The sequence below is a fragment of the Urocitellus parryii genome, chromosome 3 (assembly GCF_045843805.1).
Source record: "Urocitellus parryii isolate mUroPar1 chromosome 3, mUroPar1.hap1, whole genome shotgun sequence".
Lineage (NCBI taxonomy): Eukaryota > Metazoa > Chordata > Mammalia > Rodentia > Sciuridae > Urocitellus > Urocitellus parryii.
This window is the reverse complement of record NC_135533.1, coordinates 6,526,476-6,553,130: the sequence shown is the minus strand read 5'-3', so window position 1 is coordinate 6,553,130 and position 26,655 is coordinate 6,526,476. Positions and strand designations below refer to the sequence as shown.

At 42.4% G+C, this 26,655-nt stretch overlaps 5 non-coding genes across 5 annotated transcripts; 2 read left to right on the top strand and 3 right to left on the bottom strand.

Annotated features, from left to right (window-relative positions):
• Nucleotides 1–4,616: 4,616 nt before the first annotated feature.
• Trnac-gca (transfer RNA cysteine (anticodon GCA)) lies at nucleotides 4,617–4,688 on the top strand. The gene has a single exon. It is a non-coding gene; the product is annotated as a tRNA-Cys (tRNA).
• Nucleotides 4,689–7,212: 2,524 nt separating this feature from the next.
• Trnac-gca (transfer RNA cysteine (anticodon GCA)) lies at nucleotides 7,213–7,284 on the top strand. The gene has a single exon. It is a non-coding gene; the product is annotated as a tRNA-Cys (tRNA).
• Nucleotides 7,285–14,587: 7,303 nt separating this feature from the next.
• Nucleotides 14,588–14,659, bottom strand: Trnac-gca (transfer RNA cysteine (anticodon GCA)). The gene has a single exon. It is a non-coding gene; the product is annotated as a tRNA-Cys (tRNA).
• Nucleotides 14,660–16,221: 1,562 nt separating this feature from the next.
• Trnac-gca (transfer RNA cysteine (anticodon GCA)) lies at nucleotides 16,222–16,293 on the bottom strand. The gene has a single exon. It is a non-coding gene; the product is annotated as a tRNA-Cys (tRNA).
• Nucleotides 16,294–17,795: 1,502 nt separating this feature from the next.
• Nucleotides 17,796–17,867, bottom strand: Trnac-gca (transfer RNA cysteine (anticodon GCA)). The gene has a single exon. It is a non-coding gene; the product is annotated as a tRNA-Cys (tRNA).
• Between the last annotated feature and the right edge of the window lie 8,788 nt (nucleotides 17,868–26,655).

Here is a 26,655-nt window from a genome sequence, read left to right as displayed (position 1 = left end):
TTAATAGCCCACAGAAATACTGTTGATGCAAATAGTCTGTTCATGTGGAGTGTGAGCACCCACACAGAATAGGTTCATTTTCTCATTCTTACAAACTACACTGCAATGGCTAACCATGTACATACAGCTTTGCACACTCATACAAGATGAACTAAATGCCCACTTTAAAGTATTCTGCTTGCAAGTACCCTCCCAGAAAAGACATAGCAATTACGACACATCCCACCATCCCTGTAAAAAGTGCCCATCACCTTTTGAAATAGTATAATCCATGCACGAATGGTTATGTCACAATGAGGGAGGTTTCAAGATAGTGGAACAGATGAGGTTGCTTTCCTGGCTGCACCATGGTATGGGTGCAAGAAAGCAGATAGGAACCTTCTCAGCAAGGTGGGTTGAATAAAAAGGGACTGTACTGGGAATTGATACTGGACATTCAAAGCAGATCAGGGACTCAGGAGGTTGGATATTACAAAATAAAGAAGGAGCCTCAGCCCCACTGCCCCTCACCACTGCCAACAGAGCCACTCAGACCAGTCCCCCCACAATCAAAGTGGAGGAATAAGGAAATTAAAGGAACACACATTTTTAGGATGTTTGTGGCATGTCGGGGTATAGAGAGATCCCAGATCAAACTTACGGCCAGACTTACCAAAAGGTGTGCTTCACAATGTCAAGCTGCATCTCTTCCTACTGCTCCTGGATGACAAAGGAACCATTTTGCAGCTATGATGTGGTGCTGGCATCTGGGGTAGTCGACTCATAGTGAACCACAGTATTATGAAGATGCCTAACATACAGAATTAGGAGAGAATTTTAAAGATTTCCAAAAACCTGACAGGTCACATTTAGAGGAAAAACAAACTGGATCTCAGCAGACTTCTCAACCCAGACCCTCAAAGCTAGGCGGTCTTGGAATAATATATACCAAGCTCTGAATGAAAATAGACTCCAACCAAGAATACTATACCCAGCAAAATTATGCTTCAGAACTGGAAATGAAATTAAAATCTTCCATGACAAAGAAAAGTTTAAAAAAATTCACAACTAGGAAGCCTGCACTACAAAACATACTCAATAAAATATTTCATGAAGAATTGAGAAAAAAGTGAAACCTGCAAATAGAGAAACTACTCCAGAAGAACAGTCAATCACAGGAGAAACCAATTCACATCAAAACCCTGAAATCAGTTCTCAATAATAGCACTAAATGAAAATGGCCTAAACTCATCATCCAATCTATGTCTAAAGATGTAGATTTGCAGACTGGATTACAAAACAAGAACCAACAATATGCTGTCTACCAGAGACTCACCTCAAAGGCAAAGACATCCACAGACTGAAGATAAAAGGATGAGAAAAGACATATTATTTATCTGGATCTTGTCAACTATCCTCCTATCAGACAAAGTGGTCTTCAAGGCAAAGTGAATCAGAAGGGACAAAGAATGTCATACTGCTTAAGGTACCTGAAATTATACTACAGAGCTGTAGTAACAAAAATGGCATGGTATTGGAACCAAAATAGACATGAAGACCAATGGTACAGAATAGAAGACACAGGGGAAAACCCACATAAATACAGTTGTCTCATACTAGACAAAGGAGCCATAACCCTACATTGGAGAAAAGATAGCCTCTTCAACAAATGGTGCTGGGAAAACTGGAAATCTATATGTAGCAGAATAAATTGAACCCCCCCTCCCTCACCCTGCACAGAACTTCACTGAAAGTGAATCAAGGATTAGGCATTAGAACAGAGATCCTGTACCTACTAGAAGAATAAGTAGGCCCAACTCTCCATCATGTCAGCTTAGGAACCAACTTCCTAAACAAGAGTCCTAACGAATCAAAGAATCAAGAATCAAAAACGGGATGGTATCAAACTAAAAAGCTTCTTCACAGGAAAGGAAACAATCAAAACATGAAGAGAGCCTACAGAATGGGGAAAATCTTTGCCACCTACACCTCAGGTAGAGTATTAATCTCCAGGATATACAAAATCTCAAGAAACTTAACACCAAAAAATCCATTAAACCAATCAATAAATGAGCAAAGGAACTGAACAGGAACTTCACAGAAAAAGAAATACAAATGGCAAAAAACATATATGAAAAAAATGTTCAACATCTCTAGAGATTAGAGAAACACAAATTAAAACTACGCTGAGATTTCATCTCACTCCAATCAGAAGGGCAATTATCAAGAATACAAGTGACATTAAACATTGGTGAGGATGTGGGAAATAGGTACACTCATACATTGCTGGTGGGACTGCAAATTAATGCAACCCCTCTGTAAAGCAGTATGGAGACTCCTCAGAAAATGTGGAATGAGATCACCACTTTACCTAGATATCCCAATCTCAGTCTCTACCCAAAGGACTTAAAATCAGCATACTACAGTGATGCAGCCACATCAATGTCTATAGTAGCTCAATTCACAATCACTAAGCTATGCAACCAACCTAGGTGCCCCTCAATAGATGAATGGATAAAGAAAACATGGTATATATACACAATGGCATATTACTCAGCCTTAAGGAAGAATGACTTTATGACTTTTGCTGGTAAATGGATAGATCTGGAGAAATCATGTTAAGTGAAATAAGCCAATCCCAAGAAACCACAGGTCAAATGTTCTCTCTGATATGCAGAAGCTAACATACAGCAAGGCAGGGAGAATAGAAGTTTAGTGGGTTAGACAAAGGGGAATGGAGGGAAGGGAGAGGAAATAGAAATAGGAAAGACAGTAGAATGAATCGAACATAACTTTCCTATCTTCATATAAGAATCCACCAGAGTTTTTCATATAAGAATCCTCATCATGTACAACCACAAAAGAGGATCCTAATTAGAATAATTTACACTTGATGTATGCCTAATATAAAAATACACTCATGAGGTTTTTTTTTTTTTGAGAGATGTATAGACAAAGCATTAGCAACCTTTACTAAAAGACATTGAGACTGTGTGAAGTAAAAAGATCTCTTGGCCTCTAATATTCCACATATGGGAAGCAAGCTGAGAAGACTGCTCATTCACCAAGGCACATATTTGCTACTGACTTTGTCATAAACTGCAAAGGAGAATGATGGAAAGGGGGGTTCTGAAAAGGTGGAGCAAGGGAAGTTCTTATGCAGAAGGTCTGAATTGCAGTCAGTCCCAGGTAACAGAATCAGGGCCTAATCAGGAAACCTTCCCTAATCCTGGGTGACTATTGGTGGCACCACTGAGTTTTCAAGTGGTTATTTATGTATTATCATTGGCACTATGCTGGAATATACTGAAGTTGGCATCTAGAAGGGTGTTCCAACTGTAACATCAGATTATAAAAAATGACATAGCTCCTTTTCCCGAAAATTTGAATTTCTCTGAAATTGCGGTACTTCCAGTTTTTCCAATCTTCATGCTGGAATTTTTATTGAAGAAAGTTTGGTTTTGTATTTGCATTGTGTATTGTATTTGCAATGATCAAAAATGTTGTCTTTTAAGCTCATGGATCTCTGATACAGAGAAACCTCACCTGGATTCAACAAACATCATTAGAACCTAGATTTGTCTTAGGATGGGGATATAGCTCAGTTGGTAGAGTGCTTGCCTTGCATGCACATGGCCTGGGTTCATTCCCCAGCACCACACACACACAAAAAAAAGAACCTAGATTGACACAACTAGGACCCAGCCTTCCTCCCTCCCATATATCTCAACTTCTGAGTGAAGGGAGAGGGGAAAATTCCATTTACTGAGGGAATCTAGAATGTGCATACAATCAGACTGGGTAGGAAAGAGCCTGCAGACAAGTGAAAGTCTTCTGGAGACTGGAAGGTGACCTCCTGGCCTGAAGCAGGGTCTTTTGTCAGGCTGTGGTGCATGTGCAGTTTCCATCAAGGAGGAAGGAATAACACTCTCAGTGCACCATGGAGTCCTTGGGTGTGGGAACAGGTGACACATGCTAAGGTGAACCTAGTCAGTCAAGGGGTCACAGCTCAGGGGTAGAGCATTTGACTGCAAACCAAGAGGTCCCTGGTGCAAATCCAGGTGTCCTCTACTGGTGTTTTTTAAAGTTATTATTGGCAAACCTACACTGGTCTTTTCTCTGGTCAGTGTTCTCCTTGCCATTCACCTGCAGCACCACTCTTCCTAAGGCTGTGTCAGTTGTCTCTGGTGCCACCAGTTACCTGGCAGAAGGAGGACTCCTGTGGCCAGTGATCTGTGTGTTTTTCTGAAGGTCTTCCTTAGTTGCTCTGTAAAGTTGACATTATGGAGCGACATATTGCTGAATCAGAGTCACCCAGACTGGATTTACATCAGAATTACCAGCTCCCTCACTAAAAATACAGACCACCCCTAGTCTTTCTGATTAGTTCTGATTGGAATCTTACAACTTTAACTTTGAGTGGAGGGATCACAGTCCCTTGCTAATATCCATCCTAACATCCAGTAATTCTAATAGGCAGGAAAATGGTATTGGAACTTACATTTGTAGGTGTAAATGATGTTCCAGGATATGATATGTGTCATGGCCTGACAGTAGCAGGTACACATGTGAAGGAGGTAAAATCCAGGGTGTGGTCAGGCAGCTTTAGAGTGCTTATTAGTCACACATAAAGAGCAGGGGGTATAGCTCAGGGGTAGAGCATTTGACTGCAGATCAAGAGGTCCCTGGTTCAAATCCAGGTGCCCCCTCCTTTGCACTCAATGAACACAGTGTTCTGTTTCCAACTTTTTTCAACCACACAGATTCAGCTGTGAATATGGAGAGAGACGAGGAAGCTAGGTGTTCACACATCATGAAACCTTCAAAGATGAGTTCAGTGCTCATGGATCCTGGGACAGAGAATATTTTAAGAAGTGTCCCAAACAGTTGTGGAGTGCATAATGCTGATTTCTGCATGATTGCCTCACAATCTGGAGACCCTGGAGGAGCAGATGTGGCAGCTCTGGTCTGAAGACAGTCTCAGGGCACAGTTCAGAATTATTTACACTGCTGCTCACCCTGCTTTATAACACACTCCAAGGATCCACATGCACACAGCTGTCTGTAATTGGCTGGATGAAGTGACTTTGGCATGTGTTGTCAGCTCCCAGCAACAGGTGCCAGAGTCAGCTGAGATCCTGCTCCAGCCAGGTCACCAGACCTTATAGTAAAACTCTCCAATCAGGGGTTTGACAAATCTCTCTTCCTCAGCAGCCTCCTCTTCTCCTCCTTAGGAAGAGAAGGTCCCATAGGGCCCCTACACTTGGAGTGGCAATGGGCTTGGCTCAGAGTCTTCTGATTTAAGTGTCAATCACATCCAAAAATGCCTTCACGGCAGCATCCCATAGGTGATTGGTTGAACATCTGTCCACCACAGCCCACCACAGCAGACATAGGAAATCATCCAGCACAATTGCTAATGTCTTTAGCTTGGCCAACTGTATACCTGGGTGAGACTATGAGTGCTGATAAACTACACAGAAAGAGAGGCAAGATGTGGGGCTCATCCTGGAAGTGACAGAGTGCAGACACTGTAAGTGAGACCCAGGCTATAGCCAGGGTTCATTCTGGAGGTGGGCATGGCTCTCTAACTAGGCTGGCTGAGGTCCTGGCCTGTCTTCCCTGGGTCCTGCCCAGTACATGAGCCTGGGTCTTCAGACTGCCCCCTGTCGGGCCAGGAGCTCCCTTCCACCCTGCCAACCACCGTCCTCTGTGTCTCTGCCAGTCTGAGGTGGGCTCCTCTCTAATCAGAGTGCCCTGACTAGAACCAGGAATGGGTACCAGGCAAAAGACCCTCAGGCAAGCGAAGGGCTCGAGCACTGGTAACTGGGCCTTGCTCACTTGAGATAATGAAAAATTAGGTGGTTCTGGGGGAAGGAAATGTCGAAGGCCAACTTCTACAGGAGAAAAGTTGAGTGAGACTTTCCCACAGTCCCCCAGGGACCAGAGAGCAGCAAGAGTGGCTTCAGATGAACTGATGATCCTACCTCTGAAGGAAAGCAAATGGTAGTTTCAAAGGTCACACTGTAATTGTAATGAAATGATTAGGTTTAGGCTATAGCTCAATCATGTCTCCTCTGAACCTTCTTTCATCGTCTCACACATGCGCTCCTAGGGGATACCTTACATCCATACCATAACACCCCCCATCAGATAGACCTGGGGAGGCCCTGTAGAGTACCCTTGGGTGTACTCCTGCCTGGTGGCTTCATTTGGGCGGGGAATCCTAACTCCTTTCTCCCTCTGGTTTTTTATTCAGGCTCCTGCTTCTTGAGAGAATATTTTGGCTCATGGGTTTTTCTCTTACTTGCACTAAGTCTTTTTAAGGAACAAGATCAATGTTCACTCATCCCTGTGGCCTCAATATGGATGACAGACTTGGCACCTTACAAGCTCCATGAGTGTGGGTTAGTGAGAGAGGGAGTGGTGGAGGGAAATAACAAGCGCCCCTCCTTGAGGCCTTGGCATATAGAAGAGGCTCTACTGGGTCTCATGTGAGGTCCATTAAAGAACAGGAACATCAGCTCTTGTCTGTCAGGAGCCGTCCATAGGTTGCATGTTGGTCACCATGCATGGAAGGCTCTTGGAGGGAGGCATCTGGTTTCTGGGAATGACCAGTGGACATTTCCTCTGGTCAGTTGCCCAGGGACATTGTGAATCTCTATCCTGATCTGCTGTGGCCCACACAGCACCTGAGATGGGTGTGACCTGCCAAGATGTCAATCAACCTGCTGACTGCAAGACATCATGAAGCAAGATTCTGCCCTTAAAACCTCATCTCTGCTTTTGATGTACCCCCTTAAATAAACCACCAGAGCAGCTTTTTCATTGTCTACTTCCAGAACCCTTATGGATTAGATCTATCAGGAGCTTCACCCATTGTAAATATATTACTGAATATTTGTGTTTGTTATTCAGTAACAATTTGAGATTTTAAATTTTAGGGTGGCTTACATCCTCCTTGGAAGGAAGAAGAACTCCCAATGAGATGCTGGCCGTTGACCCCTGATACTTGTCTGGCAACTGGTGTGGACCTAGGAGAAACAATGGAGTCATGTGTCCTTTACCTATGCAAAGGGGGATGGAGCAGGGCCAGGTAATATGGAAGAGGGAGAGGGGAAAGCAGACTACAGTAGAGAAAGTTAGCAGAGAAAACAGTGGGAGATGAATGTGTAGGTAGCCTGGGTGTGGTGCCATGGATGAAAAGGTGCTAACGAGAGGCCCTACATAGGTGGGGATGTAGCTCAGGGGTAGAGAATTTGACTGCAGATCAAGAGTTCCCTGGTTCAAATCCAGGTGCCCCCTTGTTTGTGAGACTTTTAGTCAGTGTATTGCACACAGTGGAGAAAGCAATGAATCAGTCATGCTCTCTGACCAACCACATCTCAGAATAGCAGACTCACTGGCCCTCAGGTAACTGGTGCAAAAATTAGTTTCCAAGGCACATATCCCTGTGTTCTCCCACACTCTTGGTTTTATTCAACTCCACAAATCTTCCAGGAGAAGGTGGTCCATATCTTCTCTCTGTGTGTGCTGCATAGCACTCTACTTGGGCTATAACAAAGGAGAGATTGATCCAGTGGTAACATGGTGCTCTCAACAATGGGAAGGTGCTCTGGTTTCTGAGCCCAGTGTACCAGGATGCCAGTGAGAGGCCCTGAACCCTGGCACTGGGCCCTAGGTCTGGAGCTCCCACCCAGGGCTCCTGCAGATCCTCTGGCCACATAAGCTCATGCCCTGACCCTCCCAGACCAAGACAGGGATAAGCAGGATTCTGGGTGCCTCTCTAGGACACAAGCCCAGGAGTAACATGATAGGGTAGTGCACCTGAGGCTTCCTAAAGGAGTGACCTGAGCCTCCTGACCTTTTTTCTCTATCCCCCTGCAGACAAATTTATAATCCTGGGCTCCAGTGAGGGAACAGAAGCTGCAACCCTATTCCAGAATCAGAGTAGAAACAACATTTGTAACAGGACCCTTGTATCTGCCCTTAAAAGCTCATCTCACTTCTGCCTAATGAAGACCTCATGATTTTCTATGTCCAACATCCCCTATATTTAACAGTCCATAGCCAAGAACATCAATAAAAAGCTGGAGGACTTTTGTTTCCATAGGGGACCTTGGATTAACCTGAATCCTGAATCCCCAGCTGGGCTGCCCATCACAGCACCTAGTGTGGGAGGTGCTGAGCACAGGGAGTGTGCTTGTTGGAAATAAAGGTCAACAAGCCATGTTGGAAATCCTGAAGCTGCGTCTCTTGGAGTGAGGCCAAAGGACTTTTAACAAGCTCCTTAGATGAGACCCCAGTGGGAACTGGGAGCCTCTAGTTTATTTTAGTGCTTCATGGCATAGGTTTGAAAAGAGGTCATAATTAAGAGACATGCCCAAGCACACACGCTGGATTAATAACAGGGTTGGGACCAAATCCCACACTGCTGATCTTGGTCTTTCTCCACTAACCCAACCCTGAGCCAAGACACAACCTGCTGCTTGCACCTGCTTCCTGTTTCCCAACAGATCTGATGAGTTTGACCTTCCTAAGAAAGACGTGAAAGAGTTTCAATTTAGACATTACTAGTCTAACTAGACCCAAAAGGAGACAGACTAAAAGAACACACACTGAATTTGCACCATGAACCTCTTAATTTGCAATAAAATGCTCATCACTTGGACAGAAACTCACTTCAAACAAGTTCCCTAAATGTCGCAATTTAACAATGTGGGTTCCCCAAGGGAAGTGTCTCCCAGTAACCCAGAGTAGTTTCTATTTATCCTGGTTAAGATCCATGACCTGGATAATACACCACATGAAACCAGTCCTCTTTGGGTCATCATCCCCCTCCCTTCCTTACTGCTCCTCATTTGAGTGCCCAGAAGCTTCCTTGTTCTGCCCAGCATGTCTTCTCCTTCTGCCTTCAGCTGGGTGCACTGGCTTTGGATTTGGCTGCTGGTACAACCCTCCCCTCTCCTCTCCTCCTTTCTTCACCTCCAACCAGGCTCATTTAATCTAGAATCTCCTGCAGCACTGCACCCTCACTCTTGAACTGCTGGCTGGATTTTGTTTTCTTTTATATTTCCCATGGCCAAATTCTTGGCCTTGGCCCTCTTGAGCTCAGCTGTGGAAAGTGGAAGCCACCCTCCTGTTGAGCATCCCTGCTGTTTTCCAAGGTCTTGCCCCCATCAATCAGCATCCATGGAGGAGCAGGAATTGGGCTTTGGTCTGCTTGACTTGGGGTCCAAAGCACAGGCCCAAAGGGGCTTCTGAACTGGGAGGAGGATTCTCTCCCTCTGCTGACTGAGCCACTGCCTAGGCACCCCAGAGGGCAGGAGAATGGTGGCCCTTTCCCCACACCCAATGCACATCCAAAGGAGATCACTCAGCGTCTTCTGCTGTAGCCATAAGCCATGGAGGTTTCAAACATGTGGCACAGGTTTTCTGATGGGGTGGAAAAGGTCCAGTAGATGTGCTCACTCACCAAAATGACAGGAAACTCAGGCAAATCAGAACACATCTATCTATCTTGGGCCACAGGACACAGCACAATATGGGTGGCTGACTGTGCCAGCAGCCAAGTCCAAAGCCAGTGCACCCAGCTGAAGGCAGGAGGAGACATGCTGGGCAGAGCAAGGAGGCTTTTGGGCACTCAAATGAGGGGCAGTAAGGAAGGGAGGGAGATGATGACCCCAAAAGGACTGGTTTCAGCCCTTCTGGGTCTGCAAGTCACTGAGCTGTTAGTTGAACCTAGACAGAATGGTCCTTGCACACCTCTACTCCCTGCTGGGGGAAAGTTTCAGTGTTGGAGGATAATAGCTGATTCAGGGGATAAAAAAGAAAAACTGGTGGGCACCAGAACTTCAACCAGGGAACTCTTGTTCTGCAGTCAAATGCTCTACCTGCAGGCCAGGCCCCCTCCCTGACTTCTGAGTTTGGGTTCAGCACTAACAAACAAGTGGCTTTCCCCACTATGGACTGCCATGCATGTAGCTGCCCTTAGGCTGCTGTGGCACCTGGCAGACTGCCCATTTCTGGCCATGAGCTCACCCTTCCCTGTGCTTTGCAAAAACAAAGAAGCCTCCTTTGCCCTGACCTGAGGTTTCTCTTCCTCAGCATACCTCCATCAAAACCAGTGGGAAGAGTTTGGGTTCGTCTACCATGTCCTCTTTCATGGTCTTCTGCCCTCATCCTATATGGCCAAGTCCATGGCTTTGGCAGAGTCTCCAGGGACATGTGGCCAAAAAAGCAATAGCCTCCAAGGTAGACCAGGATGAACCTCAGCTTCTCTGCAAATGGTACAGCTGGGGGTCACCACACCTGGTCACACAGGACTTAAAGAGCAGGCTCATGGCCCCTGAGCTGTGCACTTTACTCAGCCTCTCCTAGCACATCCCCACCTACAACAGGATGGCCCACACTGGAGAATATGTCCCTGTTCCCTGGTAGACTCACAGAAGTGATTGAAGCCACTCACTACCACCAGAGACCTGACAGATACCCAAACCACAGCCACCAAGAGGGCCATAGAAAATGGTGGCCAAAGGTGGGATTCAGTCATTCTTATTACACAGACAAGTACAATGTGGTGAAAGGAAGGAAGCAGGGGAAGGAGGTGGGGGGAGAGAGAGGGTGGGGGGAATGCTGCTTTTAAAAAATCCCACACCAGCTCCTCCAAGTTTGTCATTAAATATATTATAGATTTTCAAGAAATGCTTTCAACTGAAAACAAATAGAAAATTTATAAAACACAAATAAGCATCAGGAGCAAAATTTAAATGATCTATAATTTAACCAGTAAAGTCACCACTGTTAACAGCTCGGATTCCATCCTCCCAGACATAAAAGTACACATCCCTAGGCAGTGACCTTGGGTCCAGCTGTGGCAGGGATTGAGTGCATTTCCAGCTCCTGAGCCCTCCCACAGACTCCTGCTCCAGCCTGGGCTGCATTCCACCCTTAGCAGTTTTCCCGTCCTGCTATATGAAGATAACTATTCTAGATTTAACAGTGACCATGTCCCTGAACATGTCCCAGAACAGAGCCCTAAGTTGACACAGAGGAGAAGCTATAAATTACTGTGAGTCTTTTTTAAAAATGTTTTTATTAGCACATCATACATATACACACTAGGGGGGTTCAATTTTTTTGTACTTAACAAGGCGTTTAATGTTTAATAAGAAAAATTTGATGACATTTTTCTTTCTGATGCTGGGGACTGAACAAAGAGCCTCTGGCATGACAAGCAAATGCTCTCCCACTCAGCTAACCTTTCTTTTTATTTTTTATTTGTTCTTTTTAGATATATGTGACACTAGAGTGTATTTTGACATATTATGCATACATGGAGTGTAAATTACTCTAATTAGGAACCCCTTCTTGTGGTTTTACATGATGCGGAGTTTCACTGTGGTGGATTTATTACATGAACATAGGAAAAGTTATGTTCGATTCATTCTACAGTCTTTTCTATTCCTATCTTTTCTCCAATGTAGGGTTATGGCTCCTTTATCTAGTATGAGATAACTGTATTCATGTGGTTTGTCTCTGTGCCTTCTATTCTGTACCATTGGTCTTCCATGTCTTTTTGGTGCCAATACCATGCCATTTTTGTTACTATATCTCTGTAGTATAGTTTTAGGTACCTTTCAGGCAGTATGAAATGCCCTTCTTTGTCCCTGCTGATCCACATTGGCTTGAAGACCACTTTGTCTGATAGGAGGATAGAAACCCCTGCTTGTTTACAAGATACAGATGAATGATATGTCTCTTCCCATCCTTCTACCTTCAGTCTGTGGATGTCTTTGCCTTTGAGGTGAGTCTCTGGCAGACAGCATGTTGTTGGGTCTTGTTTTGTAATCCAATCTACAAATCTATGTCTTTAGATTGATGAGTTTAGGCTACTTACATTCAGTACTATCACTGAGAAATGAGAAATGATTGTTATTGCCATCAGTTCTGGTTTTTAATGTGAATTGGTTTCTCCTGTGATTGACTGTTCTTTTAGGGCAGTTCCTCTTTTTTGCTGGTTTTTACTTTTATTTCTCATTTTTTTCTTTATGAAATATTTTATTTAGTATGTTTTGTAGTGCAGCCTTGCTAGTTGTGAATTGTTTTAACTTTTGTTTGTCATGGAAGACTCTAATTTCATTGTCAGTTCTTAATCTTAATTTTGCTGGGAATAGTATTCTTGGTTGGAATCCATTTTCTTTCAGAGCTTAGTATATACTATTCCAAGACCTCCTAGCTTTGAGGGTCTGGGCTGGAAATCAGCTGAGATCCAATTTGTTTTCCCTCTAAATGTGACCTGTAAGTTTTTTTGGCAGCCTTTAAAAATTCTCTCCTTATTCTGTATGTTAGGCTTCTTCATAATACTGTGATTTGCCAGGAGTGGACTCCCCTGGCTGCCAAAATGGTTCCTTTGTCCTTTTGGAGCAGTAGGAAGAGATGCAGCTTGACATTGCGCAGCACACCTTTTGGTAAGTCTGGCCATGTCTTTGATCTCAGGTCTCTCCCTACACAGATATGCCACAAACCTCCTAAAAATCTGTGTTCCTTTCATTTCCTCATTTCTTCACTTTTCTTGTGGGTGGACTATTCTGATTGACACTGCTGGCAGTGGTGGGGGGGACAGTGGGGCTGGGACTTCTTTTTTATTTTGTAATATCCAAACTCCTGAGAATCTTATCTGCTTTGAAAGTCCAGTATTAATTCCCAGTACAGTCCCTTTTTATTCAATCCACCTTACTGAGAAGATGCTTATCTGCTTTCTCGGTTTCATACCATGGTGCAGCCAGATATGATCTCTTCTGCCATCTTGAAACCTCCCTCATTGTGACATAACCATACATGCACGGAACATATCTGATTGTTTCAAAAGGTGATGGGCACTTTCTACAGGGTTGGAGGTGTGTTGTAATTGATAGTCTTTTCTGGAAGGTTACTTGCAAGCAGAGTACTTTAAAGTGTGCATTTGGTTCATATTGTGCAAGTGTGCAAAGCTGCATGCCCTTGGTTAGCCATTTCAGTGTTGTTTGTAAAAATGAGAAAATGAACCAAACAGTATCAACTTGGGGTGGGGCCTCGGAACTCCACATAGACAGAGTGATTGCATCAACGGTATTTCTGTGGGCAAGTAAGACGCCTGGAATGGGGTGATCAAGGGCAATTTTCAGCCTCTTCTACTCTTTAAGAAACTTTCATCCTCAAATCTAATTAGGGGACATATTTTAGCTATGGCATCACTCATAGGTCCATAAAGATACACAAATAAAATGGTTCTCAAAGATAATCCTCAAGCAAATGCTGTATTTCTTGAGGTTGAATTGAAGGGGTTGTCATCTAAACATTGTGTAGGAGACAGAGGTGTGGACATGTCACACATAGTAAACTCCATTTTTTCCATCTAGATTTAGTTTTCAAGGATATCCTGGCATCTCAATTCCATCAGTTTTTGAAATATTTTGATTTCAGTTTGAACCAAAAAGCTGAGCCAACAATAAAACTAATCCCCAGCTTCTCCAATTAGGACACTGAATCCAGAATTTAAAACAATAAGGAACTTAGCAGTGTTTAACATTACTTTCTTCTCTCCTTGGTCCACGGTTATCATGAATTCATTTCTACATACATTCCCCCGATTTTTAGTGTTATGAATAAGCATAGTCTGGTGATTCTTTTGGCATTTAAGACTCCACCTGCACTGTGTGACTCAGTAGTTGGCATGCTGGAATTTTCTCATGTTATTGATCAACAGAAAGAGGCAATAGGTCTGAGATAAGAGGAGAAGCAAGGAAGGTACAGACTCAGCTCAGTGGGAGAGCAGGAGGGCCTTCAGATGGCAGGGAAGGCTTGGAGCTCTTCTGGTTAGGAATACTGCAGGTTCTACAAATCCTATGAATTCCTATGACAATTCTTGGGATCTCACTCTCCAGATCAGATTCCCAAGTTTTCACACCTGGGAAGCTGTAAATTAAATTTACATCATAATTTAGCAGTCTTGCAGAATCAAATACTGCCTGGACTTTTCTGGAAATTCTTATGGCTCCTAGAAATAACGATTTGGGTTCTTTTTTTTTTCTTTCCCAACAAATGTCAACTCTACCTCTCTTTGGTAAAAAGTCTTTTCTATTGTTTTTCATTAATGCATTAAAGTTATTCATAAGTTTGGTTCATTTTTACGAAATCAAACATGTATGGAATTTGGTTTCGATTTCATCCCTACTTCTTACTCTCCCTTATACTCCTGTCACCACTCTATTGATCTTCTTTTCACTCACTTATTTTTCATTGATGCTTTCTACATATGCATAAAGGTGAAATTCTCTGTGGTACTATATATATAACATAATTTTGTTAAATTCATTCCCTATTTCCTCCCATTTCCCATCCATTCTCTCTCCCTCTGTCTCCTTCTTCTACACCACTGATCTTCCCTTTATCCTTATGATATTTGATACTTACACACCGTCTTTCCCTTATTTTGATCTCACTTCCACATAGGAAAGAAAACATTCCTTGATTTTTCTGAGTCTGGCTTATTTCACTTAACATGATGTTCTCTATTTCAGTCCATTTACCAGCAATTTTCATTGAGTTCTTCATTGTGTTCAAAAGGAGGGGGCACCTGGATTTGAACCAGGGACCTCTTGATCTGCAGTCAAATGCTCTACCCCTGAGCTATACCCCCTGCTCTTTATGTGTGTCTAATAAGCAATCTAAAGCTGCCTGGCCACACCTTATTTTAGCATCATCACATGTATAATTGCTAGTGTTTGACCTTCACATGCATCATATCCTGAAAGTCATTTAAAAATACAAGTGTAAGTTCCAATACCATTTACTGCCAATTAGGATTATTGGATGCTAGTAAGAACATTGGCAAGGGATTGTTTCCCCAGCCCCACAAAACTTTCATGATTATAAGTTGAACTAATCAGAAAAACATTTGGCTGAGCACAGAAGCCCAAGGATTGGATAGTTCCCTTGCCTGTTGAGAGGCACAGAAATATCTCCATGCTTCAGGTGAGCACAAGCTATAGCCACAGAGGTGATAAACTGTGGAAACGAGTGACCATACCTCCTCAATATGCTGAGGAGGCACACTGGAGAACCCAGCACGGTCTCTGGAGAGTAGGGAAGATGACCAAAAACCTTTCTAATAAGGAGACTGCTAAATCAGGGCAGTAGAAGGAGATACTGCAGCTGCAGCTGGATTTGAATGAGGTACCTGCAGTCAAATGCTCTCGCCCTGAGACATATCCCAAAATCCTTAAAGAAAAGTACATAATGACATAGTTTATACCCTTGCTCATTATCAGAGGGTGAAAGTTTAGGTCGCTCTGCCACATATTTGCATGGCACCATTTTTCTGGCTCCATTCTTCACTTCAGCAAAGACTGGAGACTCCAGAGCAAAGGTGGAAATAGCTATGGGCATTTGCATCCATGGAAGAAGAAAGGAGCTGTGAGGAAGAAAGAGAGGCCACAGGTAAGGACCTCAGAGGAGCTGAAGTCATGACTGAGGGGCAATGTAGGGTCCACAATGGGTATACAAATAGGAGAGCCACAGGGTTACCTAGGATCATGGCCTAGAGAGAGATGGAGGAGAAGAGTATCAACATGAGGATAATTAATAGGTTCCGTAAGAGCAAGAAGAAGAGGTAGGAATGAGGAGAGGTGTAAGGAAGGACTTTGCATGTTCTAAGACCTTGAGAGGGAACAGCCAAGAGTATGGGTTGGGTTGGGGTTTTGTGTAGGATGAGACTTGACTGTGCATCTGAACACACAAATAGCCAAAAATCAACACAAGACACTAATGAGCAATTAAACCAGAAGTTTCCTTTTCTCCCATGTGAAAGAACAATTAGGTGGTCCAGGTTTGGCATGGCATGCCATAAGGTTAAGTGCCATAGTCCTTCTCTTCAGTTATTCTAGTGCTCTGCCTTCAAGGTACCACTTGGCATCTCCCACTTTAGAAAAACAACACCATCCATGGAACAGAAAAAAAGGGGATAAGAGACAAATTTCTCCCTGTAAAATATTGTGCTAAAACGAATGCACAGTGGTGCCTGGGAAATGGCACCAATAGACTGTTCAGGTGATTCTAATTCATACATGAGGTTAAGGATAACCATAGTAGACCCTCAGTGTTAGCTGCTTGTGGTAAAGAGAATGTTTATCTGGTGTGTACTGAAGAAGAGGAGGAAATTGAGGCATCTGTGTAGGAGAGGATGTCAAAAGTAAGCTGAATAGGGGGCACCTGGATTTGAACCAGGGACCTCTTGATCTGCAGTCAAATGCTCTACCCCTGAGCTATACCCCCTGCTGCCATGTGTGTATAATAAGCCCTTTAAACCTGGATGGCCACACCCAGGATTCCCCACTTGGATAGGTGCACTTGCTAGTACTCTGCTTCATATACTAACTTCTTTCTAGGCCACACCCCTTCCTGTCTATACACCTGTAGGTGTAACCTGCACCTTCTTCCTCCTTAGAACCTATCTAACTGTGGAGCCTAAAAATGGTGGATGTCTGCAGCAAGAACCTCCTTTACACTGAAACAGAGGAGCCAGAGTACAAGAGCTGGCTGCTCAGCAGACCCTTTGGAGGTGAGGGTGGCACTGGGAAATGGCACTTTGATAGACTGCTCAGGTGATTCTTTTTTTTTCAATATTTATTTTTTAGTTTTTTTTTCTGGAGGACACAACATCTTTCTTTGTATGTGGTGCTGAGCATCGAACCCGGGCTGCACGCATGCCAGGCGAGCGTGCTACCTACTGCTTGAGCCACATCCCCAGCCCCTGTTCAGGTGATTCTAATTCATACTTGGAGTTGGGGACTGGGATGGGCAAGAGCAAACCTTGGTTTCTCCCTGAGACCGCCACACTCTGGGAAAGGACTAGGGATCCCGTGTGCCTCTAGCAGCTCCCTGCAGGATCTGACTCAGAGACAGTTTGAGCTATTGCTTTAATCTATGTCTATGTTAGTCAGCTTCTCACTACTGTGACTCTTTTAGTCTTTTAGTCAGTATTTCATCACTGTGACCAAAAAAACCTGACAGGAAAACATATGAAGGAGGTAAAGTTTATGTGGTACTCATGTTCACAGAGGTTCATTCCACCCCAGCCAGCTCCATTCTGCAGGTCTCCGGGTGAGGCACAACATCATGGCAGAGGGTGTGGTGGAGGAAAGTAGGTCAGGACATCACTCCAGGAAGCAAAGAGAGATTCTTGTCACCATGGACAAAATGTATACCCCAAAGGCAAGTCCCCAGTCACCAGCCTCCTCCAGCCACACACCACCTACTACAGTTACCAATCAGTTAAACCCTATCAGGGGATCAAGGCACTGATGATGTTAATGCTCTCATAACCCAATCATTTCACCTATACACCTTCTTGCATTTTCTCACACATTATCTTTTTGGGTACGCCTCATATGTAAATGATGATTGTGATCAAAATACCTCACAAGAACCCCTTTTAAGGAATAAATGTTGATTTTGGACTCACGAATTCAGAGGTTCAGTTCAAGGTTATCTTATGCCAGTATTGGGGGCCAAAGATGAGGCTGAGTATGTATCATGGAGAAAGAGTGTGACAAAGGAAATCTGCTCAGTTCATGGTAGGCAGGAAGCAGAGATAGGAATTGAGCCACCAGGAACTAAATTTAAACCCCAGTGATATCCCAGTGGCTACTTCCTCCAGGTATACCCCAGCTGCCTCCAATTACCACCCAGTGAGTGCAGCCAAATGGTTCATCCATCAGATGGATTAATGCACAGTTTAGTTCCTTTATAAGGGAAGGGCAAAATTCAGCCTATGTAGGGGGCACCTGGATTTGAACCAGGGACCTCTTGATCTGCAGTCAAATGCTCTACCCCTGAGCTATACCCCCTGCTACTTTTATGGGGTTCATTATATCTTTGAGTCCTACAGCCACTACAGACAACCTATGACATGTGAGTCACTACCTCAGGATGGGAGCTCTTGGCAGCTGCCAGGCCTGGGTCAGAGGAAACTCACCATCCTGCTGCCTACAACAGACAGCCTCCCCTCCACAACAGTCCTCAGCCTGTGTCTTCCCAGCTTTGGGGCCCTGTGCAGGTAGCAGCCAGGAGAAGCACTGGCTGCTAGAATGGCCCTCACAGCCAAACACTGCGTCTTCATGGTGGGACCTACCAGAACACACTCCAGTGATACAGGTGTCTGCTCCTACACACCTCCTCACATTTGGGACTGACCCTCCTCCCAATGCTCAGTTCAGAGCACGTTCTACAAAATTAAAATCTACAACAAATGATAACCCTTCCAACTTCTCCTCCAGTTAATATACACAGAGAATGATGCAGACGTGGAAGTAGATTTAGGAATCTGAATATTGAAGAACCAACACCAAGAGAGCTCAAGGAGCAGGACATGCTCTCAGCAGCTTGGCAGGAGCAGGGTGACACAGATGCCTGCAGCTTTGACTCTGAAGGCTGACAGCCTGGGTTTTAGTTTCAGGAGCAGGACACTCTCCCTGTGCCTTATCTGCAATCCTGCATAATGGTGATAATAACAAAGGAAACAATCAATAGCATTGAGAGAGCAAAAAAAAATGGGAGTAAATCTTCACCATACACACATCAGATAGAGCACTAATTTCCAGAGTATATAAAGAACTCAAAAAATTTAACCAAAAAAAGAAAAACAACAACAACAAATAACCCAGTCAACAAATGTGCTAAGGATTTGAGCAGATACTTCAGTATATACAATCAGTTAACAAATATATGAAAAAATGTTCAACATCTCTAGTTATTAGATAAATGCAAATCAAAACTACTTTTCAGGCACTGTCATTAGGTGCAACAAATTTGGAATTAGTATTTCTGTGAGGTAAATTGACCTTTCTATTTATACAAAATGACTCTCTTTTTCCTGTGTTAGCTTTCTGCTATAGTGAGACATACCAGAGATCATCAACTTCATTAAAAAAAAGTTTGTTTGCATTGTTACTCTTGGAAGTGTCAGTCCCTGGTCCCATGGTCTCACTGGTTCTGGGCCTGTGGTCATGCAGCACAGCAAGCAGGGAACACATGGCAGTGCCAGGACGGCTTCCCCAGGGGCATGCCTCTCCCCAACGGGGCAAAAGTTGTGTTTGAAACTAGGCTTTTATTTCCACAAACTAACTGTGCATGTCTGCAGTAGCCAGCAATGTGTATATATGCCACATTTTTAATCCATTCATCTATTGAAGGGCACCTAGGTTGGTTCCACAGTTTAGCTATTGTGAATTTTGCCGCTATAAACATTGATGTGGCTGTGTCCCTTGTAGTATGCTGTTTTTAAGTCCTTTGGGTATAGACCGAGGAGAGGGATAAGGTAATTTAGAACACATATTGGAGTACATGGCATTGTTTCCACTGCTTTAAATTGTAACCAAAACCAGTGATCTTATGGTACTATTAGCATCTCCCATTATACAGACGCAAAACTGAGACACTATAGAGATCGGGCAACTTAAGAGACTAAACTCATTCATCCCTGTGTACATTCTGGAGGTTCTGCCTATGTGTTCCAAATGTTCCTGGGAAGTGGTGAAGCCTTTATATGTGGGCCTATGGGAGGTCATCAGGTCATTGGGGGTGTGGCATTAGAAGGACACTCACTCTGTCTGACTTTCTGATCATGAGGTGAATAACCTACTGCCAGGACACGCTGCCTCCCCATAGGCCCAACTCAGTGGGGACCAGGTATGATGGACATGGAACTTCCAAGTTAATCTTTCCTTGACCTCAGTGATTAACTCAGGTGTATGTGACAGTAACAGGACTCTGACTAATGCGCTTTCTAGGAGACATAGGATAAGAAATTGCATAGACAGTAGATGGGGCCTGAAGGAAGATGGCAGAATTGAGCCAGGCAGCAGTCCAGATGTCCTCACGATACCGAAAGGAGGCAGTGAGGAAAGAGCAGAATTGAGAGAGCCCTTAAAAAAAGAAGTGTGCACTTGATAAAATATAGTGTTTAAAAGGGGGAAAAAGACATACATAGACACATTGGATTTAAAGACAAGACCCAACAATATGCTGTCTGTAAGAAACTCACTTCATGAGCAAAGACATCCACAGAATGAAGGTGAATGGATGGGATAAAATATCACTCACATGGATCTCCTAAATAAGTAGGGATAACTATTCTCATAAGACATAAAGTAGACTTCTAGCCAAAATTAATCAGAAGAAACAAAGTTGTTTCATAATGCTTAAGAGAAGAAGAAAATAAGAGATAATGATCATAAATACTTATGCCCCAAAACAATGGAGTATCTATGTACAAGAAACAAACTCTTCTTAACATTAAGAATCAAATAGATTCTACTGACATGTATAACTACAAAGAAAAAAAAACTTTAAAAAAGAATCGGACTTGGGCTGGGGATGTGGCTCAAGCGGTAGCGCGCTCGCCTGGCATGCGTGCGGCCCGGGTTCGATCCTCAGCACCACATACCAACAAAGATGTTGTGTCCGCCGAGAACTAAAAAATAAATATTAAAAATTCTCTCTCTCTCTCTCTCTCTCTCTCTCTCTCTCTCTCTCTCTCTCTCCTCTCTCACTCTCTCTTTAAAAAAAAGAAAAAGAAAAAAAGAATCGGACTATAGCACAATAATATTTTAATGCACCGCTCTCATCCTGGGATAGATGATTCAAATAAAAACTAAATAAAGATGCTACAGAACAAAAAACACAATTAAATTTGGACTCAACAGATATCTATAGAATATTTCATCCATCAATGTCTGAATTCACTTTCTTCTCAGCAACACATGGAACATTTTCTAAAACAGACCATAGTTTAGGCCACAATGCACATCTTAGCAAATAAAAATAAAGTAGAGATAATATCTTGCATTCTGTCACATCATAATAGAATGAAAATAGAAATCCATGAAAAGATAAAAAACCAAAATGACTCTAAAACCTGAAGACTAAATAGTACACTTTGAATAATGAAAGGATAACAAAAGAAATTTTCAAAAATATTTAGAAGAAAATGAGAATACTGATATCAAAATATTTGGGACAGTCTGAAGGCAGTTGTAAGAGGAAAATTTATGGTATTGTGCTTATATATTAAAAGAATAGAATGGTACCAAATATCTAACCTAATTTTACATAATGGTAGCATTGGATGTTAAATATTCATACATGCACAAAATATAACAATATAATTTGACCAATATCATTCTCCAGTATTTCCTCATTCCATCCTCCTCTTCCTCCCCTGGTAGCTTTCCTGTACTCTACTGATCATCCTTCAATTTTCTTGACATCCCACCAGCTTTCTTTTCCTTTTCCCTCTGTATCTATCACATATGAGAGAAGATACATAATTTGTGATGCAGAGTTTGGTGCATTTTGATTAACAAATGAGACTTGACCATTTGCAAGCTCTGAGGTTTGTTTTTGATTTCTTCTCTATGTAGTATTTTATCAAATATTTTCATAGTGTCAACTTAGTGGTTATGAATTCTTATAGTTTCTGCTTATCTTGGAATGTTTTGATTTCTTCTTGATTCTAAAGGATAGTTTTGTTGGCTCTAGCAATCTTGGTGGACAGTTATTTTCTTTCAGTGTTTGCAACACACCATTCCAAACCTCCTGGATTTTAAAGTTGGTACCAAGAAATCAGAAATAATTTTGATGGGCTTATCTCTAAGTGTAACCTGACATTTTTCTCTTGAGGATTTAAACATTCTGTCATTGTTCTGCATGTTAGTCCTATTTATTATCATTTGTCATGCAGAGATTAATTTCTGATCTTGTCGATTTGAGTTTCTCAATGCCTCCTATACCTGAAAGTCCATATCAGTCTCATGTATTGGTTATAGCTATTTACTTCCTTTGTTTAATATGGTCTGAATGTTCAAGGCTGTCCACTTTGTCTTCCAGTCCTGAGATTCTACTCAGAAGTCTCTACAGAGACTTCCAAATAAAAACTTTATTAGATTTGTTGTCTTTCATTTCCAAGATCTGTTTGGTTTTTCAAAACCAAACTGTACTGAATTTCTAATTCATTTAGTGGACTTTTTGTGTTCTCTTGGAATTCATTTATCATTTTAAACATTCTTTTGAATTTTGTATCTCATATTTCACCCACTTCAGTATCCTTGGAGTCAGTTGTTGGTGAATTATGAACACTTGGAGGCAACATGTTACCTTCTTATCTTTTAAAAAAATTTGTGACTCTACTTTGTGTAAAACCAGAGAACATCAAAATTGTGTTCTATATGTGTACTATGAATGAAATGCATTCTGCTGTCATGTGTGACCTTTTTACTTTTTTAATTTCATATTTCATGTTTCTATGTTAGGTTTCATGCATATGTTGAGATGGATTTCTCTTCCTCTGTTAAGCATGGGGCTTTTTATGGCCAACTTTTTCTTGCCCTAGTATTGTAGGATATCAGGCTGATGTGAATTTTTCAATGCATTTCCATATGTGTTTGTAGTATAGTTTCCTTGCTAGTTCTTTGGTGATGATTATATACTTTGATAGAATGCATAAGTGTCAGAGTGTGAAGATTACACTTTGTCTGTACATCTCCAAAGGATGATGTTGTTCTTATAGATATGACAATTTGTGTTTTATAAAGCTGTACCTGATACCATGTCTTCCGCCTTAAAGCAGGCACCTGTTCCAAATGTCCAGTCCTGGACTTTGACCATGTTGGAGCCCACCAAACACAAAATTTCTCGCCAATCCTCTGCTTTTTTTTTAACCTATCATTAGTTCTTCTCAAGCTTCCATCCCAACTCACAGATGGCAATTCTACATCCAAGCAACATGACACCAGGATAGCACCACCCACTCTCAGGTGATGGGTCAAGGTGATTGCCCTTCTACTGGCTGCCATCAGGTGGTCACCCTTAACATTACTGGATTCAAGAAAGCCACTTCTGATATTTCTTTGAGTCCCTATGAGAGGACTGATGGCTAATACCAAGGATCTCCTCCATCAGGAATGGTTTGATGTCATTGACAAGTTATTGCTTCAAGGAACCTTTATGGACATTACCCCTTCCAAGATAACTGTCTGTAGCCACTGGATGTTATCTCTAGCTACCCTGGTATTCCCAAGCCTGTCCCCCAAACATTCCCCCGCTCTCCCAGGCAGGCCCCACACCGACCCCTTCTCAGCAGGAAGTAATCAGATGGAATTGCACCGTCCCCATGCCACTTAGAAAAACAAAAAGGGAGGAATGTTAGTTGTGGAGCTGGCTGAACAAATGTTAGCTGCAGGGTGGGCTGAATGTTCAACCCTCACCCATCTGGTTCCTTATCGCTTGTTTGCCTCAAATGTGAACACTCAACCCCACTCAACTACTGTATGATTCAATTATCGTACACCAACATGGCAGGCTGCAGACCCAAAGACCTTATTAGATTTTGGCTATAAAAACTGTCCCCCTCCCCTCTCTCTTTCTTCCTTCTTTCTCCCCCCCCCCCTCTCTCTCGTTTAGTTCTCTTTTTCTCTCTTTCTTCTCTCTTTCCCTGGTCTCTCTCGCTTTCTCTCTTTCTCACTTCTCTCCCTGTTAATCAGACAAGAAAGATCTTTTTTTCTGCAAGAAGCAAGCTGCTTCAAGAAACATCTCTTGGTCACTCTGAGTGTCGTGGTCACTTTCCTTTTAATGTCAACGTTACAGAGCAACTAAGGAAGACCTTCAGAAAAACACACAGATCACTGACCACAGGAGTCCTCCTTCTGCCAGGTAATGACGGCACCAGAGACAACTGACACAAAATTTAGAAGGGTGATGCTGGGGTGAATGGCAGGGAGAACACTGACCAGAGAAAAGACCAGTGTAGGTTTGCCAATAAAAAATCTATAAATATATCAGTAGGTGACACCTGGAATTGCACAGGGACCTGTTGTGCAGTCAAATGCTCTATCCCTGACCTGTGACCCCTTGACTGACTGGGTTGCCCTTAGCATGTGTCACCTGTTCCCACACCCAAGGACTCCATGGTGCTATATGAGTGCTATTCCTTCCTCCCTGATGGAAACTGCACATGCACCACAGCCAGGAGGTCAGAGTCCAGTCCCAGAGGACTCTTACTTGTCTGCAGGCTCTTTCCTACCCAGTCTGATTGGATGCACATTCTCAATTCCATCAGTAAATGGAATTCTTCCCTCTCTTTTCACTCAGGAGGGAGGGAGGCTGGTCCTGGCCACTTCTACAACATATCAGCCACTTCTGCAACATATCCATATACAAATTTATCCAATGAGACAAATCTAGATTCTTTTTTCTTTCTTTTGTGGTCCTAGGGATTGAACCCAGGCCTTGTGCATGCAAGGCAAGCACTCTACCAACTGAGCTATATTCCCAGCCCTAGACAAATCAGAGTCTTAATGATGTACATTGATTCTAGGTGACCCTCTGTATCAGCTCTCACAGATCTCTGTATCAGAGATCTGTGAGCTTAAAAGACAATATTTTTGTTCATTGCAAATACCATACACAATGCAAATACAAAACCAATCTTTCTTCAATAAAAATTCCGGCATGAAAATTGGAAAAACTGGAAGTATAGCAACAACAAAGAAGTTCAATTACTGTAAAAAGGAGGTCTATCATATTTTATAATCTGATATTACAGCTAGAACACCCTTCTAGATACCTATTTAAATATTTTCCAGCATATTACCATGATAATTCATAAATAACCACTTCAAAACTCAGTGGTGCCACCAATGGCCACCCAGGATTAGGAAAAGTGCACTGATTAGGCCCTGATTCTGTTACCTGGGACTGACTCCAATTCAGACCTTCTGCATAAGAACTTGCCTGGCTCCACCTTTTCAGAACCAGCACTTTCCATCATTCTCCTTTGTAGTTTGTGACAAAGTCAGTGGCAATTACATGAGCAGTCTTCTCAGCTTGCTTCCCATATGTGGAATATTAGAGGGCAAGAGATCTTTTTACTTCACACAGCCTCAATGTCTTTTAGTAAAGGTTGCTAATGTTTGTCTACACATCTTGTTGAGAGCCACACCTGAAGGGGCCCCAGCAAACTTCCAGCTGCCCTCAAACTTCCAGCTGCAGGCTGATGATTGGCTCACATCTCTAGAGATGTTGAACATTTTTTCATATATTTTTCGCCATTTGTATTTCTTTTTCTGTGAAGTGCCTGTTCAGTTCCTTTGCCCATTTATTGATTGGTTTAATGGATTTTTTGGTGTTAAGTTTCTCGAGTTTTTTGTATATCCTGGAGATTAATACTCTACCTGAGGTGTAGGTGGCAAATATTTTCCCCATTCTGTAGGCTCTCCATGTTTTGATTGTTTCCTTTCCTGTGAAGAAGCTTTTTAGTTTGATACCATCCCGTTTTTGATTCTTGATTCTTTATTTCATTAGGACTCTTGTTTAGGAAGTTGGTTTCTAAGCTGACATGATGGAGAGTTGGGTCTACTTATTCTTCTAGTAGGTACAGGATCTCTGTTCTAATGCCTAGGTCCTTGATCCACTTTGAGTTAAGTTTTGTGCAGGGCGAGGGGGGTTCATTTTATTCTGCTACATATGTATTTCCAGTTTTCCCAGCACCATTTGTTGAAGAGGCTATCTTTCTCCAATGTAGGTTTATGGCTCTTTTGTCTAGTATGAGATAACTGTATTTATATGGGTTTTCCCCTGTGTTTTCTATTCTGTACCATTGGTCTTCATGTCTATTTTGGTTCTAATACCATGCAATTTTTGTTACTACAGCTCTGTAGTATAATTTCAGGTACCTTAAGCAGTATGACATTCTTTGTCCCTTCTGATTCACTTTGCCTTGAAGACCACTTTGTCTGATAGGAGGATAGTTGACAAGATCCAGATAAATAATATGTCTTTTCTCATCCTTTTATCTTCAGTCTGTGGATGTCTTTGCCTTTGAGGTGAGTCTCTGGTAGACAGCATATTGTTGGTTCTTGTTTTGTAATCCAGTCTGCAAATCTACATCTTTAGACATAGATTTGGTGATGAGTTTAGGCCATTTTCATTTAGTGCTATTATTGAGAAATGATTTCAGGGTTTTGATGTGAATTGGTTTCTCCTGTGATTGACTGCTCTTCTAGAGTAGTTTCTCTCTTTGCTGGTTTTCACTTTTTTTCTCAATTCTTCATGAAATATTTTATTGAGTATGTTTTGTAGTGCAGACTTCCTAGTTGTGAATTTTTTAAAACTTTTCTTTGTCATGGAAGATTTTAATTTCATTTCCAGTTCTGAAGCATAATTTTGCTGGGTATAGTATTCTTGGTTGGAGTCTATTTTCATTCAGAGCTTAGTATATATTATTCCAAGACCGCCTAGCTTTGAGAGTCTGAGTTGAGAAATCCTCTGAGATCCAGTTTATTTTCTCTCTAAATGTGACCTGTCAGGTTTTTGGAAATCTTTAAAATTCTCTCCTTATTCTGTATGTTAAGCATCTTCATAATACTGTGGTTTACTATGAGTCGACTCCCCCTGATGCCAGCACCACATCTTGGCTGCAAAATGGTTCCTTTGTCATCCAGGAGCAGTAGGAAGAGATGCAGCTTGACATTGTGAAGCACACCTTTTGGTAAGTCTGGCCGTAAGTTTGATCTGGGATCTCTCTATACCCAGACATGCCACAAACATCCTTAAAATGTGTGTTCCTTTAATTTCCTTATT